Raw genomic sequence first — 25,509 nt, forward strand, 5'->3', positions numbered from 1 at the left:
GAATAGAGCCTTTTTGGTGGCAGCCCTTAAGCTGTGGAATAGCCTGTTTTTTTTTCATGCGAGTGCTGCCCACACCCTTGACCAATTAAAAAAAAAAAAAACTGCTCAGGACCTAACTGGCTTTTAACTCTGGTTGAGCAAGACGCCTTTGTTTTTTTGTTTATGGGGGCATATCATTATTCTACATTGTATGATTTATCGCAGCACTTATTTTTTTCTGATGAATTTTTTTTTATAATAAATCCATGCTGACCAATGCAAGCTAGGATGACAAGGCAATATCACCCCATTCACCTCAGTCAAAATGTTGTGCAGTCAGAAATAAGTATAACAATATGTTATGCAAATGGAAGCTGAACTGGACTGATCTTAAAGACAAGTAGCACAGTTAGAATATTTCATAACCAGTCCAACAATGTCAAAAGCAACAGTGTTAAGGGTCTTGCCTGGCAATGTAGACGAGTGGAGTCAAGAATCAAACCCTCAAATTTTCAGTTGAAAGACAACTCACTGTACTACGGATCATCCGTCACCCACTCACAGAAATAAACACAATAAACACTCATAACCTAATGTTTCTAGCCGACAACGCGACTGAAGGCAAAATATCTATCTGCTATGTGCTATCTTCCAGGATAAAGTCTGTCCTTAGACCAAAGAATTACTGCAGTGTCAGACTGAATCGATCCACCTCTTATCGACGGAGTCAATCCCAAGTGACTCAGGCTGGTGACTTGTCCAGCGTTTGGTCAATCACAGAGACAACATACAGAGACAAACAACCATCCACACTTACATCCACAACCTCAGTCTAGAATGTTGGATTCAAGAAGATGGAGCAACATATTGCAGAACTTCACAGACTGAATGTAGTGTTCTCGTGCAAGAACTCTGACCAAACAATAAGAAAAACCTGAGCCTTAGCCAATGAAGATGGCATCAAAGTAAGTTTGACAATGACTTGGGAAACCTGTGCACAAACAAATAAACAATACAAAACCAGTCAGCTTTCTTATTTGCAATTTATCAAAATAAATATATGCTGCTTAAATTAAGTGCATCGTTTATGACTTAAACACAATTAGACAACTAACTTATTAAAAGAAATAGAACATCGAATTCATCAACTTACAGCACTGCTTCCATGATGTTTCACCAGAACAAACATTTCTGGAGCACATGTCTCATGGCTGCTCTATTTGTGAGTGACCAAACAGGAAGTGGCAGCACCATTTATAGGCTTTCACAGGAAGTGATGTCCAAACTGTAGAAACGCTGAGTTTATACAAATATGAATTCATGGAAATGCCAAGAAAACAACAACTTTTGCAGTTACCATTTGGACATTTGGACAACACAAACCCACATTAACCAAGTATCTACCAAAATAAATAACAAAAAAGTGCAATAAATGCCTTAAGGGCAGCACACTGAATATGTCTGACCCTGAGGGGCTTTTCAAGGTAACAGCTGGAACGTACACTATTCCAGACCTGCAGGATTCCAACTCTGACACTTCGACATACCAATAAAAGCATGTGCTCTGTCTGCCGTCTTACAGAATCTATGGGGATCGGGTAAAAATGCTCTCCTCTTTTCTTGTCCCTGACCGTTTTGGCATCCCAGTGCACAACAGCTATCCACCATCTTCACTTTTTTTTATGAATGCAGCTGGCAAAGAGATGAGTTGCCTGGCATATTGCCTGGTACATATGCTGCCTGGTATGCACATCAACAGTGTGGCACCCTGCCAAAATGGTGTTTTGACTCCAACAGTTGTGTGATGGGACTGCATCATACAACTGACACCTGACATCTCTAGGGGTATAGTGGTTAAAATCTAGCCCTAGGAAATGGGACATGTCATGACATAAGGAGATGCAATAGGTTTTTGTTGGAGAATATACATCCCATAGTCAAAAAATATATAAATAAAAACTTTTGTCAGTTGTGATATTGCTGTCACAGAATATGGCACAGTGGAGACGTGCTGCATACAGATGTTGCTCTGTCACTGTAACATTAGTTACATTGGAGTCAACACAATAACATCCACACCTGCAGTCACTTTAGAGTCTCCAATTAACCTAATTCCAATCTGCATGTGCTAGGACTGTGGGATCAAGATGGAGCATGCAGAGAAAACTCAACACAAACAAACAGGAGGAGGGGAAGCTAATTCCTCACCGAAAGGTGGAAACTGGTAGATAAAAAAAAAGGCAAAAATACTAACTACTTGCTGCTCGTGTATTAAAATTACCAAACTAAAAAAAATGCCAAGTTGGTCTCATTATCAGGCTGCAGTGTAGCTAGCTTTTAATAATAGAATGAAAGAAACAGGAAACAGCACCAGCAAATGAAAGATACACAAAAGAAATCAAAGTACGTACCTAAAAAGGTGCAAATGCTTTGTCGCTCCAGTTGTACCCTATCAGGGTACAAGCACTGTACCTTTCTCAGTGTGTACCAATAAGTACATGTTTGTACCAGGACATAAAGGTACATTTTTGTCTCTAGGGGTTCAGAAATGTTTCTTAAGAGCCGGGGTGTCAAACTCATTTTCACTGAGGGCCACAGTAGCTTAATGGTTACCCTCAAAGGGCCATTAACTGTAACTGTCATACAGAATAAATGTAACTAAATGTAAGCAAATATAATGTAAAATAAAGGTAACTACTCTGTAACATATTGATAAATAACTTTCTGTATTTATTACTTATTCAATTTCACTCGTCGCATGATGCATATACTGTGATAAACTGTGATCTAGTGGCGGTGCTGTCACTTTGCGGGGAACGCAATCGCCATGCATTGTGGGAAAGGTAGTTTATCTATTTACCTATTTTAACACAGATTTTTGAGGCCAATTAATCACTCGCGGGCCACATGAAATGGGGCCTTGAGTTTGACACATGTGCTTTAGAGGTACAAACAAGCAGGTACAAAAATGTACTAATTCTGAAGATATAGTGCGTGTAGCCTGATAGGGCACCACTGGAGCGACAAAGCATGTGTACCTTTTTAGGAACAGTCTCGTACCCCCCACCTCAGTAAACAGCTTTGGAGATAATCAGCCTTCAGGATGTGACCTAAACAACCATCCTTGAAGAATGTCCTCATTTTGTACAGAATGTCTATTGTTGTTGGAAATCACAACAATGGAGAGTCACACCTGAGCTCTAATAGAATGATGTGTTTATCATGTGAGAAAAAAAAAAAACCCTGTTAGTGTAACCTTGAGCAAGCAACCCCACAGGCCCTGTTAGCACAATGAACATTCTACATGTAATTTATAGAAGCGAGAATTCAGACGCAAGTGTCAGCATGTTGCAGTGAAGGCCCCGGCGAAATGAAGAAGAGCAGATGCAAAAAAGCAGCAGCAATATTCTTTCCTACCTCACAGCAAAAGAGACTTTGTCAAGGACTGGTGATTGCCACTCTCTCCCGTCACTGTGAGGCAGAGAGAGCAGCTGATGATAATTAACCTTCAACACACTCAGCTAAGACCTCGGAAAAAGCAATTGTCACACAAACTCAAGAGAGCAGAGTGACATATTCAGCCATGTTTCACTCATTATTACAATTAAAGAAAACCTTGAAATGAAAATCTTCATGCCACTTCACATACAAGCTCAAATTAAGACAATGCTACTGCGTGGGAGCAAGAACTGTAGTCTGACACCTCACTACTGAATATACAGATGTAATACCTTGTAATAGCTTGTTCACCATTTGTCAAAATGACTCTGGCAAACTGCTATGATTAGAGCAGGGCACCTGATGGAAATGGCTTGATTATTTTGTGCGACTGGGATATATTTAGCTCAGCCATGCTTATAATCGATGTTTGAAGGAAATTAAAAAAAGTGACTGCGTTGCTTACTAAAGCAGGAGGCGAAAGGTGCCAGCTCAGGACAGCATTTTAAATGAATCAAAACCTTGTACACAAAAGATTCTGCCTGAGGTTGCAATGACAGGGGAAGCAAACACAAACAGTGTAAATGATGTCGTATTAAATGTAATATGTGCTTCATCTTAGTGTTTATATTCTCTGCCTGAACGTGGGCCGTGTCGGGCCCATATTTCCCGCCATTCCGGGTCGGCCCCTTGATCAAGCATTTTGTGTTTTTTCTCCCTCGTCGTATTCGAGTGGTATGTTATAGCACGTCGGATTGTGTGAAGGTGTAAAAACCTGCGGCGCATCATTTAAAAACCAGGAAGCGTATCGTCATTAGCAACATATGCGTATCTCAGCGGCTCTGTTATTGTTGTAAATTAGGCTGGCTTTACGGCAACGCTCCCGGGTGAAACTGACAAAATATTTTATCCGATGTGCCTTTCGTTTAGTCGGCGACGGCAAAAAAATTAACCCACCCTCCAGAGTGGAAATCTTAAAAACGCTCCACCATCACATTCCCGTCTAAAGGGTTGAAAGCCGCGTTGACGTCAGATGGACAGCAAAACAACAACAAACATGTCGGATTATATCCGTCAGTCGGACATTCAAGTAGCCTTAGCTGCTCTGATATCTATCCAGGAGTCAATTCAGAGTTAATGTTTTGGTTTTCGACTGTGGGCTACTTCGCGCTACTACAGGGAAGTAGAGGAAAGTTTCAAAGTTTCCTGGTGTTGATGTATGGCAGTGCTTCACAGTGCCACCTAGCCACCTGGCATGCATACTACATCAAATTTCACACACTTTTGCGTCACTGTGTGCATGCAGATTTCCACCCAAAGATGCTCGAAATAAAAAGTGGGAAACGCAACGCCACTTTTGCGGTTTGTGTTCAGAGCGTTGTTGTGTAAAGTTAGCCTTAGACTGCGGCAGCAGGTACAACAAGCGCCTGCTGTGGGGAGGACGTGGACGCACGTGTACATTTACGGCTCACGTATTACAAAATTGTCGGGTTTAAATCGGGCTCAGGCACGTAATTACAGTTAATGTGTCGGGCTCGGACACAACGTGCACAGGCTCGGGTCGGGTCAGGGTTGATTTTTTGGGCCCGATCTAAGCTCTACTTCATCTTTCCGACCATTAGATCACCTAATTCACAAAACTAAGGTTCAGACATCTGACTTTAAATTAGGTGTCCAGTCCACCCTTCCTTATTTTTTGCTCATCATAATCATAACAGAGTCACCATTAACTAAATGTGCACCAATTATAAAATGATGTGTGCGTTAAATTAGGAATTTCCCAAGCAAAGCTGCAATATTATTAATGGGGTAAACATTTTTTATATGGCTGGTGTGCTCAATATATAGGATGTAATATAAAAAGCTTGAGCCACTTCCAGTCATTTGCTTATTCTAGTGTACAAATTATCATGTGGAAGCCCAGTGAGCCGAGCTCTGGCCAGTGGCCCAGCTGTAAATGTGTATGCATTACTGATGATACACATCTAAGCTGGATGCTGTATCTGCTCACAAAAAAAAAAAAACATTCAAACAAACAATTTTTTCTGACCAAATTGAAGGTGTGAATTTTTTTCGCTGCAACAATTATTCAGTGGCCCTTTGTTCAACCTAATTACCAAGTATTGCTCCAGGTGCACCAGCTGCCACTGCCAAATGATGCTCCTTTAAAACAGTGGAAGTGCTTGATAATGTACTGCACTGCAAATCACAGGACTCTGGCGCGCGCGTGTGTGTATAAACAACGAGAAAATGTGTCAGCAAATAAAAAGAGCAGCGCACCACTCCACATGCAGTACATCACAAAAATAAAAGAAGCTGTAAAACACTGCAGTGAAATGTACAAACAATACACAAAATGATACAGAGGCACAATATTATCAGCACAATATCGGTATCAGCAGATATTGACTTTAAAATGTATTATTGGAAATTTCTGCCCATATGAATACACTCTTGGAAATAAAAGGGCTAAGTAGAACCATATAAGGTTCTTCGCCTTATCCTCATAGGAGAACCCTTTTTTATAAAGGTTCCACCTGGAACCCTTTTGGAGGGTTTCACCAAGAACCATTTCAAAACCCTTTATTCAGGAAAGGGGTTTTTAAAGGGTTCTCTGGATCAAAATGGTTCTTACTGGAACCATTGGTGTTACCAAGAACCCTTGAAAAACCTTTTTTTCAGAAGTAAATGGTTCCAGGTAGAACCTCAGCCCTTGTAGAAGGACCCTTTTGGAACCCTTATTTCTAAGAGTGTATTGACTAAAATAGTGAGCTGAAAAAGCTGCTACCTCCTTGACTTCTATGCTAGCGCCCCCTATAGTTATCATTTTTTGAGGCCTATTTATTTTACAGAATGATGTTGCTGCAGCTGCAACACTAGGGGGGGTCGTACCTATGTTCCCCGGGTCCTATGTTCCCCGTTTTTCCCAAAAAAGGTCCACTTTGTATGTGACAGGGGAACATAGGACCCTTTTTTTGAAAAAGGGTAGGGTTAGGATTAGGGTTAGCGATAGGGTCCTATGTTTCCCGGTCACATACAAAGCGGGGAACATAGGACCCGGGGAACATAGGTACGGTCCCCACTAGGGGCCATTTCACAGACTAAATGGCATCCGCAGTTGGACAAAAAGAGGCATCTGTATGAAGTCAAATTGGCTAATCTAGTACACTCCGCTCGTCCAGTGAGAGCAGCGCTCTCCAGAAGTGGAATCCTCGTGGCCTGTACGTCTGTCAGAGACGTTACTCGTGGGCCCACTCAAATTAAACGAGCCTCCGTCTTACCTGAGAGCGATAAAGCTGCTGGTCTGGGACTTGGACTAAAGCTGTCTGCGGGGCATCGAGATGACTTTGTTGTTAGGCTGCACTGATGATCCTTTTTCGCTCTGTTTATTTAATATTAAAAGCCAATTAAACATCTGTCATAGGTGAATGTTTTGCTAAAATGTCAAATTTACAGCATCAAAGGGCATTCTAGCTGAAACCAACTGAGCTGAAAATATATTACTGAAGATTATGAACACTTATGGAGACTTTATTGCATTAAATATCAGTATAATTTGAAACAAAAGTGTGTTAAAAGTACTCAAATTAGCTAAACATTGAATGTAGCCAAAGTAGCTAGCTTCATTTGACAGTCACGTTATCTGTGGGAATGTAGCTTAGCTAACCTAGCAAGATGCCACCGTGAAATAATGACACAGGAATATGACTGAATGGATAAATTAAGTTCACATTGGAAACCAACTTCTCAACAGAAAAATGAGCAAAAGCTAATATAACTTACTTTGTCTTACCAGGTGTCACGCGTCGCTATAACATAGCCATTTTGCCAAGTCCCAGTAGGAAAATCACAGGTGTAAATAATCAAATTAATGATGGCTGAGTTCCCTTTAGCTTCCTGTGGTTCACTCTGGCACACTGAGCCGACATGAACTTAACAGAGACATCGCTGATGTGAACAATAACACGTTTAACTTTTCCTGCTAAAACGTGTGAAAATAGCTGCTGTAATAGATGTTGACCTTGAATGTCACACTAACACTTGTGATGTGATGTGTGTTCACCGCTCTGCAGAAAACCAGAATAAAATCAAACCTAAGTGTTTTAAGTGTTGTTAATAATATTAGCCTCAGTAATTGAGTAGGCTGATGTCACAGTGGCTCAACTGATACAGAACATGTAGGTAACATGGACTTCTGTGTGTGGGATGTAAGGTTTATTTTTGTCCTTGGTAACAGTAGCAGTTTGATCACATATTAATTTCCAGGCTTCAGTCTTCATCTCAAACTGGAGTGGAAGACAATCTCTGACGCTGGGTTTGCAGGCCACTAATTTATTGCTCTGTGCCCCGGTGCATAATTGTAAAAGAGCCAAACATTATCCCCACTCCCCATTACCGAGCTGACAAACTTGAAATGTTCCTTTTGAGGGATCAGATGTGGCACTTGGCATCACGTACAGCGAACCCCCCGCAATACCAAAGTTGCAGATGAACTTAAGAGCACAAAATTGATTTGGTGAAGTAAATATCTGACTTATATCAAAAAACAGAGCCAGCAAAGCAGTTTGTGTTTATGGATGCAGCGTTTCTTCTTCTTTGGGATCAACACAAAGTTCCTGAGCTTGCAGAAATGCTACCTTCAGCTGGCACTCGTGCGTTACAAACAGATGGTTTTAATGCAGCGTTTTCAGTAGTAACTTGCGGAAATAATACAGAATAAGCAAAATAAAGCTGTGTTGTTGTTTCTTTTAACAAAAACAAGTTACAATTTTTTTTTATATATATAGAGGTGAAGGTGTTCTTATATTTGGCACTAATTTAATTTGTTCCATGAAGTTCTATATTTCGTCGTAGCCAAGGGCCCCCATAAAGATAAAAACAAAACACGAGGGACACTTGTTCATTTCCCTTAGAATAATCTGCCAATAAATGTGTTTGATTCGATGGTGATCTAAGAAGGATTTCAGATTACAGAGTGAAAATGCGTTCTCCAGTTTCCTCCCACAGTCCAGAAACATGCAGATTTGGGGATTAGGTCAATTGGACACTCTAGATCAGGGGTGTCAAACTCATTTTCACTGAGGGCCACATCAGCATAATTGTTACCCTCAAAGGGCCAGATGTAACTGTCATACAGAATAAATGTAACTAAATGTAACCAAATGTAAACCAAATGTAAGATAAAGGTAACTACTCTGTGACATATTGCTAAATAACTTTCTGTATTTATTACTTATTCAAGTTATAAATATGATGCATTATAGATGTAACCCGATCACAGTCTCAATCTCAATTTCCCTCGTCGCAAGATACACTGCGATCTAGTGGAGGGATGCGGTCACTTTGTGGGTAACGCAATCGCAATGCATTGTGGGAAATGTAGTTTATGGTCAAAGCACGCCTTAAAGCAGCATAGACCTATTTTAACACAGATTCTTAAGACCAATTAATCACTCGTGTGGCGTCCCGGCCACATCTTGAGTTTGACACATGTGGTCTAGATTGAACATAGTTATGAGCTTGAGAGGGCCCTGCGATGGACTGGCGACCTGGCCAGGGTGAACCTTGCCTTTCCCCCTAGGTCAGCTGGGATTGGCACCAGCGACCCTCAAGCGGTAGAAGATGAATGGATTAAATCTGGAAACTTTTCAGGGATCCTTTGAGACTCATATCTTAAGCTTTTGGTGACAACATAGCTGCAGTTTTTTAGGGTTTTTTTTTTTTGTTGTAGCTGTGACAATTTATTGCCTCAGGTCAAAAGAGTCCCCTTCACTTCAGATTTACCCCTGCACATTACATGTATTATGAGGTTGTAAAACAATGTGTTTCATCATCATCATATAACACTGGGTTACAAAAAAACGATGTCTTTTCAACTGAATTAGGACCATGTTGCACCGCTGCATCCAAAAATGGCATCCATTTTTCTCTGTCAGGTCAGGTTTTTATGCTAATTAATTGACTGACTAACTTGATTACATTTTTGTGACATTGTCGGTTGATTTTCGTTAATATCTTTCATCCAAAAAAGGTTTTAGGACAACAAATTCACCGCAGATGTAGCAGAATACGTCAGGCTTATTTTCATTCACTTCTAATATATATATAAAAAAACAATTAGTCATTAGTTGGCACATGCAAAATCTTCAGAATTTGTTTATTGCAAGAAATAGAAAAGAATCTTGCATCATATGACGTGAAAATACCCGTACATGTAAACAAAAACAAATATGTAGCTATGTTCAGAAAGTTGACCTGATTGAGCAAAACTAATGTGATTTTTGGATTCAGCAAATCAAAATGATCCAAAATCAGCAAAAAAAAAATAAAGTTGGTGTTGACCAGTGTAATAAAACAGCAGCAGAACCTGTGGATGCAACGAATTGAGGCAAAAACAGATACCGATTTAAACCACAAGGTGGTGCCAAAAATGAACGCATGCGTTCCCCCCCCCCCCCCCCCCTCAAGCGCCTCTCCCTCTCTCCTGACAGCATGTCCAATCATCCCCTTCCACTCGTCCTTTTTAATAGATAATCCAGCCTAAGTGGTGAAAGTCTTTCAGTCCCACCTGCAGCGTGGTGCGCGAGGGGAGTTTCGAATCAACACTTGCACCGCAACGGCAATCGATCCTCGCCTAAACGAATTCACGCTTGATCTGTATCGCTCCACTTAAAGTGAATACTTTATCACCAAGCGTGTGTCCTGCGATCATCCGTCAGGATCTGACTGAGACACACAGGACCGGCCTCAGCCTCGCGTCAATTAACGATCTCTGTATGTGTGTGTGTGTGTGTGTGTGTGTGTGTGTGTGTGTGTGTGTGTGTGTGTGTGTGTGTGTGTGTGTGTGTGTGTGTGTGTGTGTGTGTGTGAGAGAGTGATTTCACTGAGACTCTCCAGCGTCAGCAGGGACAGTTTTCCCTCCTTCAGCATCAACGACATGCAACAATTATTATTTGACTCCGGCTCCGAGTTCGCCAATGCAACTGGCGCACGGAGCCAGCAAAAAACATGTGCAAAAAAAAAAAAAGCGACTGTAATGACAGTTTGTGCGTCCGTGTGTCTCAACTTCTGCTGCGTAAAAACAGGCAACACTGTGACAAATAAGGTCGAGTCAGTTTAAATCCACACAGTCATGCATATGCAGAGGGGGGGGAAAAAACTCAACAACCCCTACCTGTGTTTTCTGTCTCTCTCTTCTTGTCCACCTTCAAAATATATGCTCTGTGAGTTTGGCACAGGTCTCATATGTGTGTGTGTGTGTGTGTCCATCCGCCGCACGCCTGCAGAAAAAAACCTGGGTTTAGCCAGAAAAGCGTAACTGCAGCGTGCAATCCCAATTCCTTCTCTGTGGAGTTGTCTGGATCTCGCTCCTCCCGAGACTCTCAGGACACAGATCGATGGGTGGATGACAAATATGCGTAACCAACAGATCGACAGCAATCCAAATACATCTGATCAGCACATTTCCTGTTTTAGGGGTGCATCAGAATAAATAGATAATAACAAACAAAACCAAAAAAAAAAATCCACATCCACAAATAGTTGGGAAAATATGCCTTCTCACTTTATCCCCAGAAGAAAAACAGTCCCAGAGTTTTTGTTTTCGGTTGTTAATCTTCACTCCCGTCCGTCACTGCCGTGTGTGATCTGCTCGGCCTGCTGAACTGGAAGGTCTGTGCGCATTCTTATTATTATTCGGTTTATTCTAACGACGCCGCCGGTGCTGCGTTATCCTGCATCCCATGCACTCACCAGTGAGGAGGAAAGACCGAGGCGGGAGGAGGTGGAGGTGGAGGCAGTGGATTACGCTGCTTCAATGTGCTTGTGCTCCCCTTCCTTCTCCAAAAGAAAATCCAAGCGGAGCACACAGTCAAAACGCGCTGGGGTCCAAGTCCTTCCCTCACATCCTGTGCTGCTGTCGCTGTGGTCCCGGACTCTCTCTCTCTCTCTCTCTCTCTCTCTCTCTCTCTCTCTCTCTCTCTCTCTCCTCTCTCTCTCTCTCTCTCTCTCTCTCTCTCTCTCTCTCTCTCTCAGTTGGATCCGTGCACTGCGGTGCGCGCTGCAAAGATGCAGAGCCAGAATAAAGGTGCAGGCGCGAAGTCTCGCCCTCTTCTGTTGCGCGCTCGCCGCTCAACAGTCAGAGAGGGGGATTTTCTTTTTCTCTTTTTTTAGTTGGTGCCTTCTCCGCGCCTCAGCTGACCAGGAAAGGTAAGGACGGGATTGTTCGGTCATAGGTGCGTTTAAAAAGTCACACCTTCACTTTCTTCATCGACAAAAGGCTCGTCTGACATTAAAGTCATTCCACATATTAAGGTTAAATGGATCAGATTTGGCTGCAGCGCGGAGAAAAAAGAGGCTGAGAAGTGAATTTACCAAAATAAAATGTGCTAAATATAAAGCACACAACCTTTTTGTTGTTGTTGCTATGAATACATGAATATAAGGCTGCAACTAATCCTACAAGTGATTCCTTTTGCTCATGTCTTCATTGTTTGGGCTGTAAAATGTCAAGAAAATGTCCTTAAAGGGAAAATAAGTAGTTTATAGTGCCATCTAGAGGAGAGGCTGAAATTTACAACAAAGACCTGCTGCTCTGCTCACCCCCTCCCTTCCCTGAGCGCTACGGTATCCTCAGCTGGTCAAATGTCGTCCTCGTCGTCTTTCTCCGTGTCAGCAGATGAGGTTCGTGAGGCGAGGGAGAGGGCGAGCTACCGCGGCCGTAGCAGACGAAGCGGAGAGAGAGGAGGCGGGACTTCCGCTACAAGTAAAGAGACGCTTGTTTTGTTCTCTCGCGTTTGTCCTTACAGGCTCCGGTAGAAACATGGCGTCTCGCTGCTAACAGTGGCTATGCAACCGCGGCCCGCGACCATGTTATTTTACATGACTTTTTGAAACACTACGAAAATGAAACAAAAACTATTATACAGCGACTAGACAATGCAGGAGCACATAATATGTATAAAAAAGTGGATTTTGGGTTATATAAACCCATAAATACTACATATTGTACCTTTAAGGTTAAATGGATCAGATTTGGCTGCAGTAGCGCGGAGAAAAAAGAGGCTGAGAAGTGAATTTACCAAAATAAAATGTGCAAAATATAAAGCACACAACCTTTTTGTTGTTGTTGCTATGAATACATGAATATAAGGCTGCAACTAATCCTACAAGTGATTCATTTTGCTCATGTCTTCATTGTTTGGGCTGTAAAAATGTCAAGAAAATGTCCTTAAATGTCTTTCCTGGCATAGGGGAAAGAGTCCAGAACAGAAGATGAAAAGCCAAAGGACATGAAAAGAAAACACTGAAAATGGGCTCCATCATCTTCAACACCCCAGAGCCTTCAGCCGCTCTGCCCCCCGCCTCTGGAACTCCCTTCCCCCCCGGCATCAGGAACATTGTCTCATTCCCCATCTTCAAATCCCATCTGAAAACCCAAAATTGTTAACAGGCCTACTCCCTCTAACTCTCTAACTCTCTACCCGTTGTTGTTATTATTGTTATTATTATTTTGTTGTAAGGTGACCTTGAGTGTCATGAAAGGCGCCTCCAAATAAAATGCATCACAGGGACACATACACTCTTAGAAATAAAAGTGCTAAGTAGAACCATATGAGGTTCTTCAGCTTGTCCTCATAGGAGAACCCTTAGAACCTTTTTACCCTGACTGTTTACCAAGAACCCTTTTAAAATCCTTTATTCAGGAACAGGGTTTTGAAATGGTTCTCTGGATCAAAATGGTTCTTACTGGAACCATCAGTGTTACCAAGAACCCTTGAAAAACAAATGGTTCCAGGTAGAACCACAGCCCTTGTAGAAGAACACGTTTGGAACCCTTATTTCTAAGAGTGTAGAGACAAACAAGCATCCACTCTCACTCTCACACTTATGGTCAATGTAGAGCAGGGGTTCTCAAGGTTTTGATACCTGAGGGCCAATTTAGGAACCCGACATTGGACTGAGGGCCGCCAAAAGAAAAAATACAGAAATCCCATTTGAAATAATTTTAATGACCAGATTGCAGTTCTACAGTTTACACTTATTGGTCTGTATCCACTAATGTCCAATAAACATTTAAAACTATCAACTGTAATTCATTGCGGGGGCCGCCATTGGCTCGCGGGCAAATGTATGTACTGTTAAGGAAAGCCTTTAAACTGATGAATCTATTAGCATACAAAACAACAAACAGGCGAGTGGTTTTTGTGGCAGCAGCAGCAGGGATGGCACACTCTCCAGTGTGGGTAAAAAAGTGCTATAACATCTGGAGGAGAGTTGGTATCCTGACCTTACCGTCAGTCAAAGAGAAGCCTCCAGCCTCGACACGCACTTTTATTTCCGTCAAGCTCTGTAGGGATTTAACAGGTGAACAATAAGGTCACACTGCGCCTCCGTCTTTGCACTTCGACTGGTTGGCGAAGAGTCGTGGCAGCAGTGGGTCTAAACGTTGCAGTGAAAGGTGAAGGGTGATGTAAATGCTAAGGAGCACTTGGAGTGGATATGAGGTGTTGATATTTTTAACCCCCCCCCCTCCCCCCCCCCGAGCCACTTCCACACCTGCATTAGACGCAGCAATCAAATCGTATTTGTGTCATTTCACACTGAAGAGCATCTCATCCACGTGGTGAAGCGATGCAGATATTGCCTCTGGAATGAATGAATGATGCCATATTGTGCACAAACTCAGTACGATATTAGCTGTTTGCTAAAGTGCATTATCACTAATGTCATTTGCATATCAGCCACAGCGTGCAGCGCAGTAATTTGCGATCCATTATTGATTAAAAAAATAAGGTAATTTTGTCTCGAGTGTAACTCAATGACTCATCCACATTGCATTATGTGGTCAGAATTGAGATGTAATGAGATATTTGTGTCTGTAGTTGCTATACATTTTTCATAAGGCCCCCTGCGGAACAAACACAAAGCTTTAATGAATACGCATTTGTCCACTTTTCATTCTCCAAAACTTACTGCATTAAATCACTATGATTATCTTGGCCATTTTTCACTCGGCGACCATGGTGCCCGCCTACATTACCCACAATGCAACGACGATCTGCTGGCCAGAAATTCACGTTGTGTTGCACTTTTGTGGAAACTGATTTTTGTTGTTACTCTGCCTCTGTTTTGTCTTCAAAACGGCCTCTTTCGACTGTCGAGCAATACTATCAGACCTGACTGAACAGCCAGTCATTCTCCAAACTGTTTGCAGCCGTGTTTGCACACTTCTGCTGTTGCCTCCATCTGTCTCGATAGATAACAAATCACTTCCTGTGTGCAGTACGGGAATGTCGATCGTCTGAACACGGCTGTACTGAGGAACACAGAGAGCTAAGATATGCTTAGTCAACATTGTGTGAAATTATTTGACTAATGTGGCATTTGTTTTATTGTATTTATTCACTGCTAACATTTTGTTCTATAATAAACGTTGTGACATTTTGAGTCTGGTTTACATGAACGTCACCGTGCTGAAACCAAGGGTAAAATTGCATTGTGTAATAATGTTTCGCAGAGAGACACCTCAGCTGAATAGGAAAAATTCCAGTGACATTTACGCATTGAACACATGTGATGGGATGTGCGTGTCTTGATTAGTCTTTGCCGCATACCTGTGAACCAGGTCTTTGTTGTACGTAATAAAGGTCCTTTGGTGTGTCAGAAGAACATTGTCTCTGAGATTTTCATCTCAAAGGTGGGACGACAAGACAAGACAAGACAAGACAGGAGAGCAGGTATGAACTGCTGAACGACAAACAACAACAACAACAACAACAAAACCTGGGTTAACAAAGCCAAGAACAAAAAGTCGAGCACATGGAAACGCAAGGAACAGAAATACTCCAGCAACATACACAGAGAACCTGACACGGAGTGAAGGGAACACAGACTTATGTACACAAGAGAGCCACCGGGGTAATTGGGAACAGGTGAAATACAACCGAGGACGACTTAGCAGACTTATAGGTGAGGAACAAACACAGCCTCCAGACTTTGTCTGCATATAACCAGACACACTGTAATGTCATGTGGTGCAGGACTAAATGTGCAAGTCATCTTTATACTGACATGTCCTTGTGCATGGGTTAGGGTTAGGGTTAAGACACTTAAAGGTCCCATATTATGCAAAATCAACTTTTTAATCATTTTAAAGGTGCATTATGTAATAAATCCATAGCAACTGGCCATAAAATCCTCCTAATATGTCACAGAGACTCAGGAATAATGTTCATATAACAAACTGAACTCACCAACAACAACAGTACAGACAAAATATTCGCATTAAAAAAATATATTTTGCAGACTGCAAATCATGTTTATGTTTTGAAATCATGTTTTGGCATGTGGCGCCACCTACCGCCGTCTACAAATCATTGCAGTCAGTAGAGTCTCAGCTGCCGAGCAACCACAGGTTGCCAGTTACGTCAGAAAACAAAGCATAAAAGACCTCCGTATTTTGAATTTGAATCTAGTAACCGTTTTTGGCCACATTCTTACATATAGCACCTTTAATACTTATATTTGGGACTCTGGAGGTCCTATCAGTCGGCAAAGTTTGAAAAAAGATGACTCGCGAAAGTCCGCGAAAATTTCTATTCTTGGCTCCACAGTGCAGCACAGAGTTCTACACAAACTTTCAGCCTCGGAGGATTTATCTGTCCAGTGGATACATGTTATATATGACGACAATGTGCCTGCTAGAGCTTGCAAATGATCACTTTTCTAAATGCTAACTGCTGTTATCGCCCAGTAGCCTCTGTGGTTCTGATGTCATTTCCTGTCCCTTAAGTTTCGTTTTACTTTTTTTCTGGATGGGTAAGAAAGACGTGTGATAGAAAACGTGTTGCACATGAATGTTGCGGGGTGGGAATGGGTCAATGTACTCGTGACATCGTGTCTTTTGTGGACATTTTGCAGCTGATTAGTGTTGTTATTCCGCCTCTGTTTGGTCTTCATGAACAGACATGATGTAACGATATTTGTATGTGCTGCGTTCTTCATTAAAAGTGGCCTCTGTCAGACCTGTCATGGTCATCAACACTATAGAAAAGCTCTATATAAATACTTTCACACCTCCTCCTTAATCTTCTTTAACATCTTTTAGAATGTTCGTCTTAACTATACACAATATCAAATTAATTAGATGAAAATTAGAAGGAAATAAAACATGGTAAGAATTTTAAAATATATATATATTAGAGGTTAATTGGACACTAAATTTCAGCTGGGATCGGTACCAGCGGACATCTCGTGAAGGATAAAGTGGTAAAAGATGAATGAATGAATGAATGAATGTGTCTGTGGACCATAATAATGTAACACAAGTGAGAAATAACATCATTAAGATGTGTTTGTTTGCCAAATAAGAGTTTGGACGTTGTCTGATATCCAAGTGTATTTAAATTGGGAGTAAAAGGAGGCTGTTTTTTTTTTTTTCTGCTCTACGTTCTTTTATATGTTAAAGGTGCATTATGTAATAAATCTAAAGCAACTGGTCATAAAATCCTCCTAATATGTCACAGAGACTCAGGAATAATGTTCATATAACAAACTGAACTCACCAACAACAACAGTACAGACAAAATATTAACATTAAAAAAATATTTTGCAGACTGCAAATCATGTTTTATGTTTTGAAGTCATGTTTTGGCATGTGGCGCCACCTACCGCCGTCTACCAATCATTGCAGTCAGTAGAGTCTCAGCTGCCGAGCAACCACGGGTTGCCAGTTACGTCAGAAAACGAAACCTTAAAAGACCTCCGTATTTTGAATTTGAATGTAGTAACCGTTTTTGGCCACATTCTTACATATGGCACCTTTAAGAGGACACTGTCACAAACAAAACTCAATTAATTCGTTTTTTGTAATCTTTTGTTTGTGTCTGTCTTTGTGTGTGTGTGTGTGTGTGTGTGTGTGTGTGTGTGTGTGTGCGTGTGGTTGCCGTGAAACGGAAAAACAGATCCATGAATATTTTTGGGTTTGTGTAAACTGTTTTCACAGTGCATCAACTATAGTGTCCTGTTTGACTTGCTGTTTTCCTCAGAAAAGCCCTCCAAGTGTGAAGAAAACCTTTGATATTTTTGGCCATTCGATGTTTTACTGAGTGAATAACACACAATGTGCCTCAATATGTTTGAATTGAATTTCCTTCCTGTCCAGAACTGTAATCTGAAGCATGTGATGATTTGGGTTGGTGGGTGTTTTTGCATAATTGTCCATTCACAACTATGGTCCAGATGCTGCTGTCATACGTCCTAAAAGGACAAGCCTGTTCAGTTACATCACAGCCAAATATATGTTTGGCGAAATAAACTAGACCACACATTTGTCACATTTTTAGTTTTTGGGCACACACTTTCACTACAGCGAGCACATTTTTAGCTTCTGCACAAGCTGAACTGAAGTGGTAATAAAATAATTATAATCATCAATAGGATCTAATAAGACCGACTGTGGCCCAAAGTTTGGAAAAGTTCACTGCAGTCTAACTTATGTTAGACGGCCTGTATTGTGATTTTCTGGGATTTACAGCTGAGTTATATATGCAGGGGATGACATTTAAGAAAAGACTATATAATACTGTGTGGCAGTGGGACAGTACAGGACAGCCTGCGGGTACAAAAAAAAAAAGAAAGTTGTTTAGTCATTGGAAGTGTGCAGCAGGCAGCACAGTTTTCTACCCTTGAGGACTGTGTGTCACCTCTATAGTGTATGATATATAGAAATGTCCACAGTGAAGACCTAGAAACCAACTTCCGATTCCCTGTGAATCAATATGACCCCGCAGTCTAAATCTGCAAAAGTACAGAGAATTTAATCTCTGCCCAGCGTTTGCTTGTTACCGATCAGCAAATACGAGAGAGGAACCAATCCCCTCCCTTATCTGCGCAACGCAAACACTGAAAACATAGATGCACTGCTGATTTTCAGTTTGCTTTTCTTCAAACCTCCGCGCAGTGCACTGCAGCGACAGTATGCGGGGACTGTGGTAAGCTGTTGAAATAGATGCTGAACGGCACAGATTTACTGTGCAGCGTTGCGTCTCATGTGTGCGCGGGGAAAAGTATATGTGATGTCGCATTTCAGGCCCAGTTGTTACATGTTTGCATCGTCTGATTTGAAAAACAGTATAAATGAGGCACGGGGGGGGGGGGGGGGAGTGGAGGGGAATCAGACTTGTGAAACTGGCAACTTGACAGCTGCATATAGCGTTTGCTGAAGCACAGTGTGCAGTATATGCTTTAGCGAGCTCCGTCTAATTGGAAGTGTCGAATAACTTTACTGAGGCACTATGTAAAATTCACTGTGTAAGAAAAAACAAGAAAACGAGACGTGTTCATAAACAAGTTAATGCAAAGACTCTTCTCTGCGTCCTGTCGTAAGCGTGAGTGAACTCTTTTGTGACTTTAAAGGGGAAATAAGTAGTTTATAGTGCCATCTAGAGGAGAGGCTGAAATTTACAACAAAGACCTGCTGCTCTGCTCACCCCCTCCCTTCCCTGAGCGCTACGGTATCCGCAGCTGGTCAAATGTCGTCCTCGTCGTCTTTCTCCGTGTCAGCAGATGAGGTTCGTGAGGCGAGGGAGAGGGCGAGCTACCGCGGCCGTAGCAGACGAAGCGGAGAGAGAGGAGGCGGGACTTCTGCTACAAGTAAAGAGACGCTTGATTTGTTCTCTCGCGTTTGTCCTTACAGGCTCCGGTAGAAACATAGCGTCTTGCTGCTAACAGTGGCTATGCAACCGCGGTCCGCGGTCATGTTATTTTACATGACTTTTTGAAACACTACGAAAATGAAACAAAAACTATTATACAGCGACTAGACAATGCAGGAGCACATAATATGTATAAAAAAGTGGATTTTGGGTTATATAAACCCATAAATACTACACATTGTACCTTTAAAGGACTCATATTATACCCTATTTCTCCAAGTTAACCTAGTTTCCTGGTGTCCTAATGAACATGTCTATGACATGCTTTGGTCAAAATACCTTAAGGATGAAGCACCACAGCAGTTCAATCACCCTGCCAAAACAGCCCTGTTCACAACGCTCTCTTTTGAGCGCCTGTCTCTTTAAATGCAAATGAGACACAGGAAACTACGTCAGCGTCACTGAGGCTGTGGCAGCTAACAGGAGTTAGCATTTGGAAAAAAGCCATCATTTGCTGACTCTAGCCGGCACATTGCCGTCACATATAACATGTATCCACTGGACACGTAAATCCTCTGAGGCTGGAAGTTTGTGTAGAACTCTGTGCTGCACTGTGGAGCCAAGAATAGAATAGAAATTTGTGGACTTCAGCTCTTCTGGATACCGTTTCCCTAGCCTGCAATCTCGCGTTTTTTTAAGGACAAAGCGGAGCTCCGCGAGACGACAATTCCAATGTGACGCCAGATTGTGTGCGGAAGTCAACATCGCGTGTTTTATCTCCTGTACTTAGACTGAGGAGGACCACAAAAACACGAGTGAGTCATCTTTGTTCACACTTTGCCTACTCATAGGACCTCCAGAGTCCCAAATATAAGTATTGAAATGATTAAAAAAGTGGATTTTGCATAATATGTCCCCTTTAAACAAATCACATTTGTGCGGGAGCCATTTTGCAATTACGCTTCCCACAACAGTGCCTTATTGGGCAAAATGTGACCTGTAAAATCCCCAGTGATCCACCAGTATGAAGCAACGTGTGGGCAGAATGAAGCTGCTGATGCCGGAACGACAGGACAAGGGTACAGTCACCTCGCCGTGATGTGAACAAGGCTGCGTGGTGGTGCTGCTCACATTGGATGATGCGCGGATGCTGAAGTCAGAGAGTGGGCGCCTCGCTGGTGACATATTGATTGAGGAAAGCTGGCAATGTACACGAACAGGGAATACAATTCACTGACAAATCAGAACACGGTTTGTCAGCAATTTCCCTCATTACCATCCAAAGCATTATTCTGTTGACAGCTACTTTGGCATTAGGCATTGACTTAGCATATTCACTTGTCAACCTGAGAGGTTGTTTAATAGAGTAATGGATTAATTTTGTAAATCACAGTAAAGTATCACTCGTTAGCGGGAGGAAGTGCTGTCTGTGTGTGATTTAAAAGCCTGAAACCGATTCTTCTCAAGCTTCTCATCTTTTTATAGCCATTTTTCCGACATGAACTCCGGGTTAAATCCCGGGGAAATTGGGTCTGGAACGTTCTCCAGAGAAGTTGTAATGAATGTGGCGCAACGATGCCTGGGTGAGATGAATTTGTAGCAGCGGGAGAATGTGTGGATGGACCAGGTGATGGGGAGACACCCAGCGTTAGCATGCAGGAGGCAAGAGGGAGCTTGCGAAGGAAGTCACCCATGACTTATGGCAGAAACTTCTGTGGACATTTGTGTTGACACAGTGCAGCAGACTTTAGGGACAATCTGCAGACAATCAGTGAAGATCAGTGTCTGAAAGCAGCTAAAAAACAGAGGTGGAAAGTAATGGATTAAATAGGTTTTTTTGTCTACTTTCGAAAAGAATTTTAAAAATGTTAAATTTTACTTTTTCTTAAGTATGTTTTTTTTTATTATTATTACTGTAAATATATAGTAATAATTAAACTGTAATAAAATTACTGTAATAATAGTATTACTGTATTTTAATAATTTAAAACATAAAATAAAATAAATCACACACCGGAAACTTTGGCAGTGAATGATAAGGACAGGTGAGTGATGAAGACAGATGAATGGCGAGAACATGTGAATGATGAGGACGTGAATTATGAGGACATGTGAGTGAGGAAGATAGGTGAATGATGAGGACAGTGATGAGGACAGGTGAATGATGAGGAAAGTGATGAGGACAGGTGAATGATGAAGACAGATGAATGGCGAGAACATGTGAATGATGAGGACGTGAATTATGAGGACATGTGAGTGATGAAGATAGGTGAATGATGAGGACAGGTGAATGACGAGTACAGGTGAATGATGAGGACAGTGATGAAGACAGGTGAATGATGAGGAAAGTGATGAGGACAGGTGAATGATGAAGACAGATGAATGGCGAGAACATGTGAATGATGAGGACGTGAATTATGAGGACATGTGAGTGATGAAGATAGGTGAATGATGAGGACAGGTGAATGACGAGTACAGGTGAATGATGAGGACAGTGATGAAGACAGGTGAATGATGAGGAAAGTGATGAGGACAGGTGAATGATGAAGACAGATGAATGGCGAGAACATGTGAATGATGAGGACGTGAATTATGAGGACATGTGAGTGATGAAGATAGGTGAATGATGAGGACAGGTGAATGACGAGTACAGGTGAATGATGAGGACAGTGATGTAGACAGGTGAATGATGAAGAAAGTGATGAGGACAGGTGAATGATGAGGACAGGTGAATGGTGAAGACAGGTGAATGATGAGGACAGTGATGAAGACAGGTGAATGATGAGGAAAGTGATGAGGACAGGTGAATGATGAGGACAGGTGAATGGTGAAGACAGGTGAATGATGAGGACAGTGATGAAGAGAGGTGAATGATGAGGACAGGTGAATGATGAAGACAGGTGAATGATGAGGACAGTGATGAAGACAGGTGAATGATGAGGACAGGTGAATGGTGAAGACAGGTGAATGATGAGGACAGTGATGAAGACAGGTGAATGGTGAGAAAAGTGATGAGGACAGGTGAATAATGAGGACAGGTGAATGGTGAAGACAGGTGAATGGTGAGGACAAGTGAATGATGAGGACAGGTGAATGATGAGGACATGTAAATGATGAGGACACATGAATTATGAGGACAGACAAGTGAATGATGAGAACAGGTGAATTATGAGGACAGGTGAACAATAAGGACAGGTGAATGATGATAAGGACAGGTGAAATGGCACTAAGGTCACCCTGAGTGAGTGAGAAAGTTAAAGCATTGGTGACCTTTGACCCATTTTGTCAGCACTATACTTTGTAAAGGTTTGCCTTTAATTAAAAACAATTCATGTCAGATCTGTGTCCCCTAAATTACTTATAATCTGAGTCAATTTTAAACAAGCTCCTTTTACTTGAGTACATTTTTAGACCAGTACTTTTACTTGAGTACAATATTTAAGTACTCTTTCCACCTCTGCTAAAAAAGTAACAGATTTCACAGTTTTGTGCAACATTTTTCATCTTTGATTCAAGTTGAAGAAAGTGGCGTTGGTTTATGGCGTTTGCTTGCCATCGTCAACCAAATGTGATCGGTTCACAGCGATATCATAACCCTGAAGACGCACACGGCCTGAGTTTTTTTCAACCGACACGCTCATAATGAATGATAACCAGCAGTATTTCCAGTGCTGACTGTTGCACAACTCAGTAATGAATATTTAATGTTCAACTCTTCAGATTGGAAACCTAATGTTCTTGCTGCTGTACTTCTTCTTTTTTTTGGTTGTTGATGTTTTTGAAGTTGCCTGCTGCATTCTGCATTATTCACATAAGGTCAAGGCAGACACTGAGTGGGCGCTTTCGACAGGATAATGCTCTAACTGCAGGAGACGTAATGGGATTATAATGCGTGAGTAGGTGCATTCATAAGGCACGGTTGACTCATTTGTTACATTAAACTCTTAGTACACGAGCGAATAATAAGGTATGAATCAACTAATGCCGACGGACTGTGATGATTTAATCACATGGTTTCGGTGGATGAAGCGCTTTCAATCACACCGCACTTAAGAAAGATGGTGTTCATAGACATGTTAACACATAAATATATGTTCATGTATGTAAAGGTCTCAGCACGCGCTGATGCATGACCACACATGTATGCACAGTAAAGCCTTCACCTCGGCAGCTGCTTATGTTACCTGGTTGATTTACAACGTCGAGCCGCAACCGGTTCAATGCCTCGGTTTCACCCCGGTGACCCAGTGCAGCTGAAGGCACGGTATGATAAATATTCATCAGCTATGAATCAAATCAGCGTTTGCACTGGTGCGTCGGTGATGCATCAGCGTGTCACTGTTGTGCTTCGGTGTTTTCCACGAGTGCGCACACTAACACTTTCCACCTTCTATCCCCAAAGGGCCAACCAGAATATAATTTGACCAAAATGGTGCAATTTTTTTTTCCCCATCAGCTAACGGGACGGAACCCAGTTCTCTCTCTGACTGACAATGGGCTAATGGTTCTGGCTTTTGTCCAGTGCCCAGAGAGTGATGGGTTGGAGAGAGTGGGTGAGTAATAAGGACTAAAGCAGTGAAGAAGTGTAGAATTTGACTCACTTTTTACATTATAGGGCCAAAGTCAGACCGACCCAATACTAAATATCCATCAATTTTTCTACCGCTTTATCCTCCACATGAGGGTCGCTGGGGCGCTGTGCCAGTCTCAGCTGACATAGGATGATAGGTGGGGAACACCTTGGACAATTTGCCAGTCCATCACAGAGACAACCACACAATCACGCATTCACTCACTTCATTAGGGCCACATGTGTAAAAAAAAAAGAAGAAGAAAAAAGTCTGAATTCTGACTTTTTGTCTAATTTCAGAATTCTGATTTTGACTTTAATCTCAGAATTCTGACTTTAATCTCAGAATTCAGACTTTGATTATAATCTCAGAATACTGACTTTGACTTGAATCTCAGAATTCTGACTTTTTCCTCGAATTTTGAGATTAAAGTCAGAATTTTGACTTTTTCTTTAATCTCAGAATTCTGACTTTGACTTTAATCTCAAAATTTGAGAAAAAAGTCAGAATTCTGAGATTTTTCTCAAATTTTGAGATTAAAGTCAGAATTCTGACTACTTTTACCTTTTTCTCAGAATTCTGACTGTCTTTAATCTCAGAATTCTGAATTTAACTTTAATCTCAGAATTCCGTCTTTGACTTTAATCTCAGAATTCTGACTTTGTCTTTAATTCGCAAAATTCTGAATTTGACATTAATCTCAGAATTCTGACCTTTTCTTTCATCTAGAATTCTGACTTTTATAATTATCTCAGAATTCATGCCGGTTTTTTTTTTTGGTTTTTTTTTCTTTCTTTCAATTTATTTTTTACATGTGCCCCTAATAATCTATACACAACTGCAGTCAGTTTAGAGTGTCCAATTTACCCATATTGAATATTGTTTTTGGTGGGCGGAAATCAGAGAACCACTACCCCCCCTCTCAAACCCAGGTCTTCGTGTTGTAAAGGCATGAGTGCTAACCACTACACCAACCACGTGCTACAGCTGCTGTTGACTGTGATGCACAGGGTTCCAATTCTTTGTTGGGTCAAGTTTCATAACTCTTAGCAAACGCTACGGAGACACACAGAAGACGTAGTATATTGCGCCTCATCTGAGGAGATCAGACACTTTAGTGTCTTTCACGTTGGGTACGAGGCGCGAGGAATGAGCAATGAGGACAGGTGCGAGCGTTCGGGTGACAGTAATAGCTCGAGGAAGGCCTCAATTCTCTCGCGAGGCGTTTTGGCTGGCAGGTAGAGGAAACTATATCGGAGTTGGCACACAAAGTGTCGTGCGGCGTAGAAAACAGAGGAGCCGCCGAAGCGTGCGAATGGCTGCTCACACTCTGTTGCGTAATCGCGGCGCGCGTTTTCTTTAGCTGGCTTTTCAGGAACAAACAGTCATCAGTCAAAGTATGACAGAAGTAGATGGAGCCCTTGACCCCCAAATGAAGAACCTCAGTTGGGGGGGAAGATTAACTCAGCATCCTCTTTTATCTTCACCTCCCGTGGCTCATGCGTTATCATGCACCAATCACCAGTCCTGTCTTTATTAGGACTTCACTATCCCCCCCCCCCTTCCCTCCCCTCTCTGGGTATATGTGTATTTTCAAAATCAGGCGTCGACATCACAGCCCGCGGCACCGCACAACGGCGCGTGACCTCGATAAAGAGGGAAATGAAAAGACCATTCCAGATCACTTATTACCCTAAATGAGATTTCTCCGAGGAACAGATGCTCCTGCTTAGAATAAGAAAAAAGTTATTTGTGATGTGTTTGATAGGTCACAACACCGGGCTATAAAGAAAAAAAACAAAAAAAGAACACAATATGTTGTAAAAGCTGTTTTAAGAGGGAAAAGAAAAGGCTCACTCGTGTCT

This window comes from Microchirus variegatus (genome assembly GCF_963457635.1).
Source record: "Microchirus variegatus genome assembly, chromosome: 3".
In the NCBI taxonomy this organism is placed as follows: Eukaryota; Metazoa; Chordata; class Actinopteri; order Pleuronectiformes; family Soleidae; genus Microchirus; species Microchirus variegatus.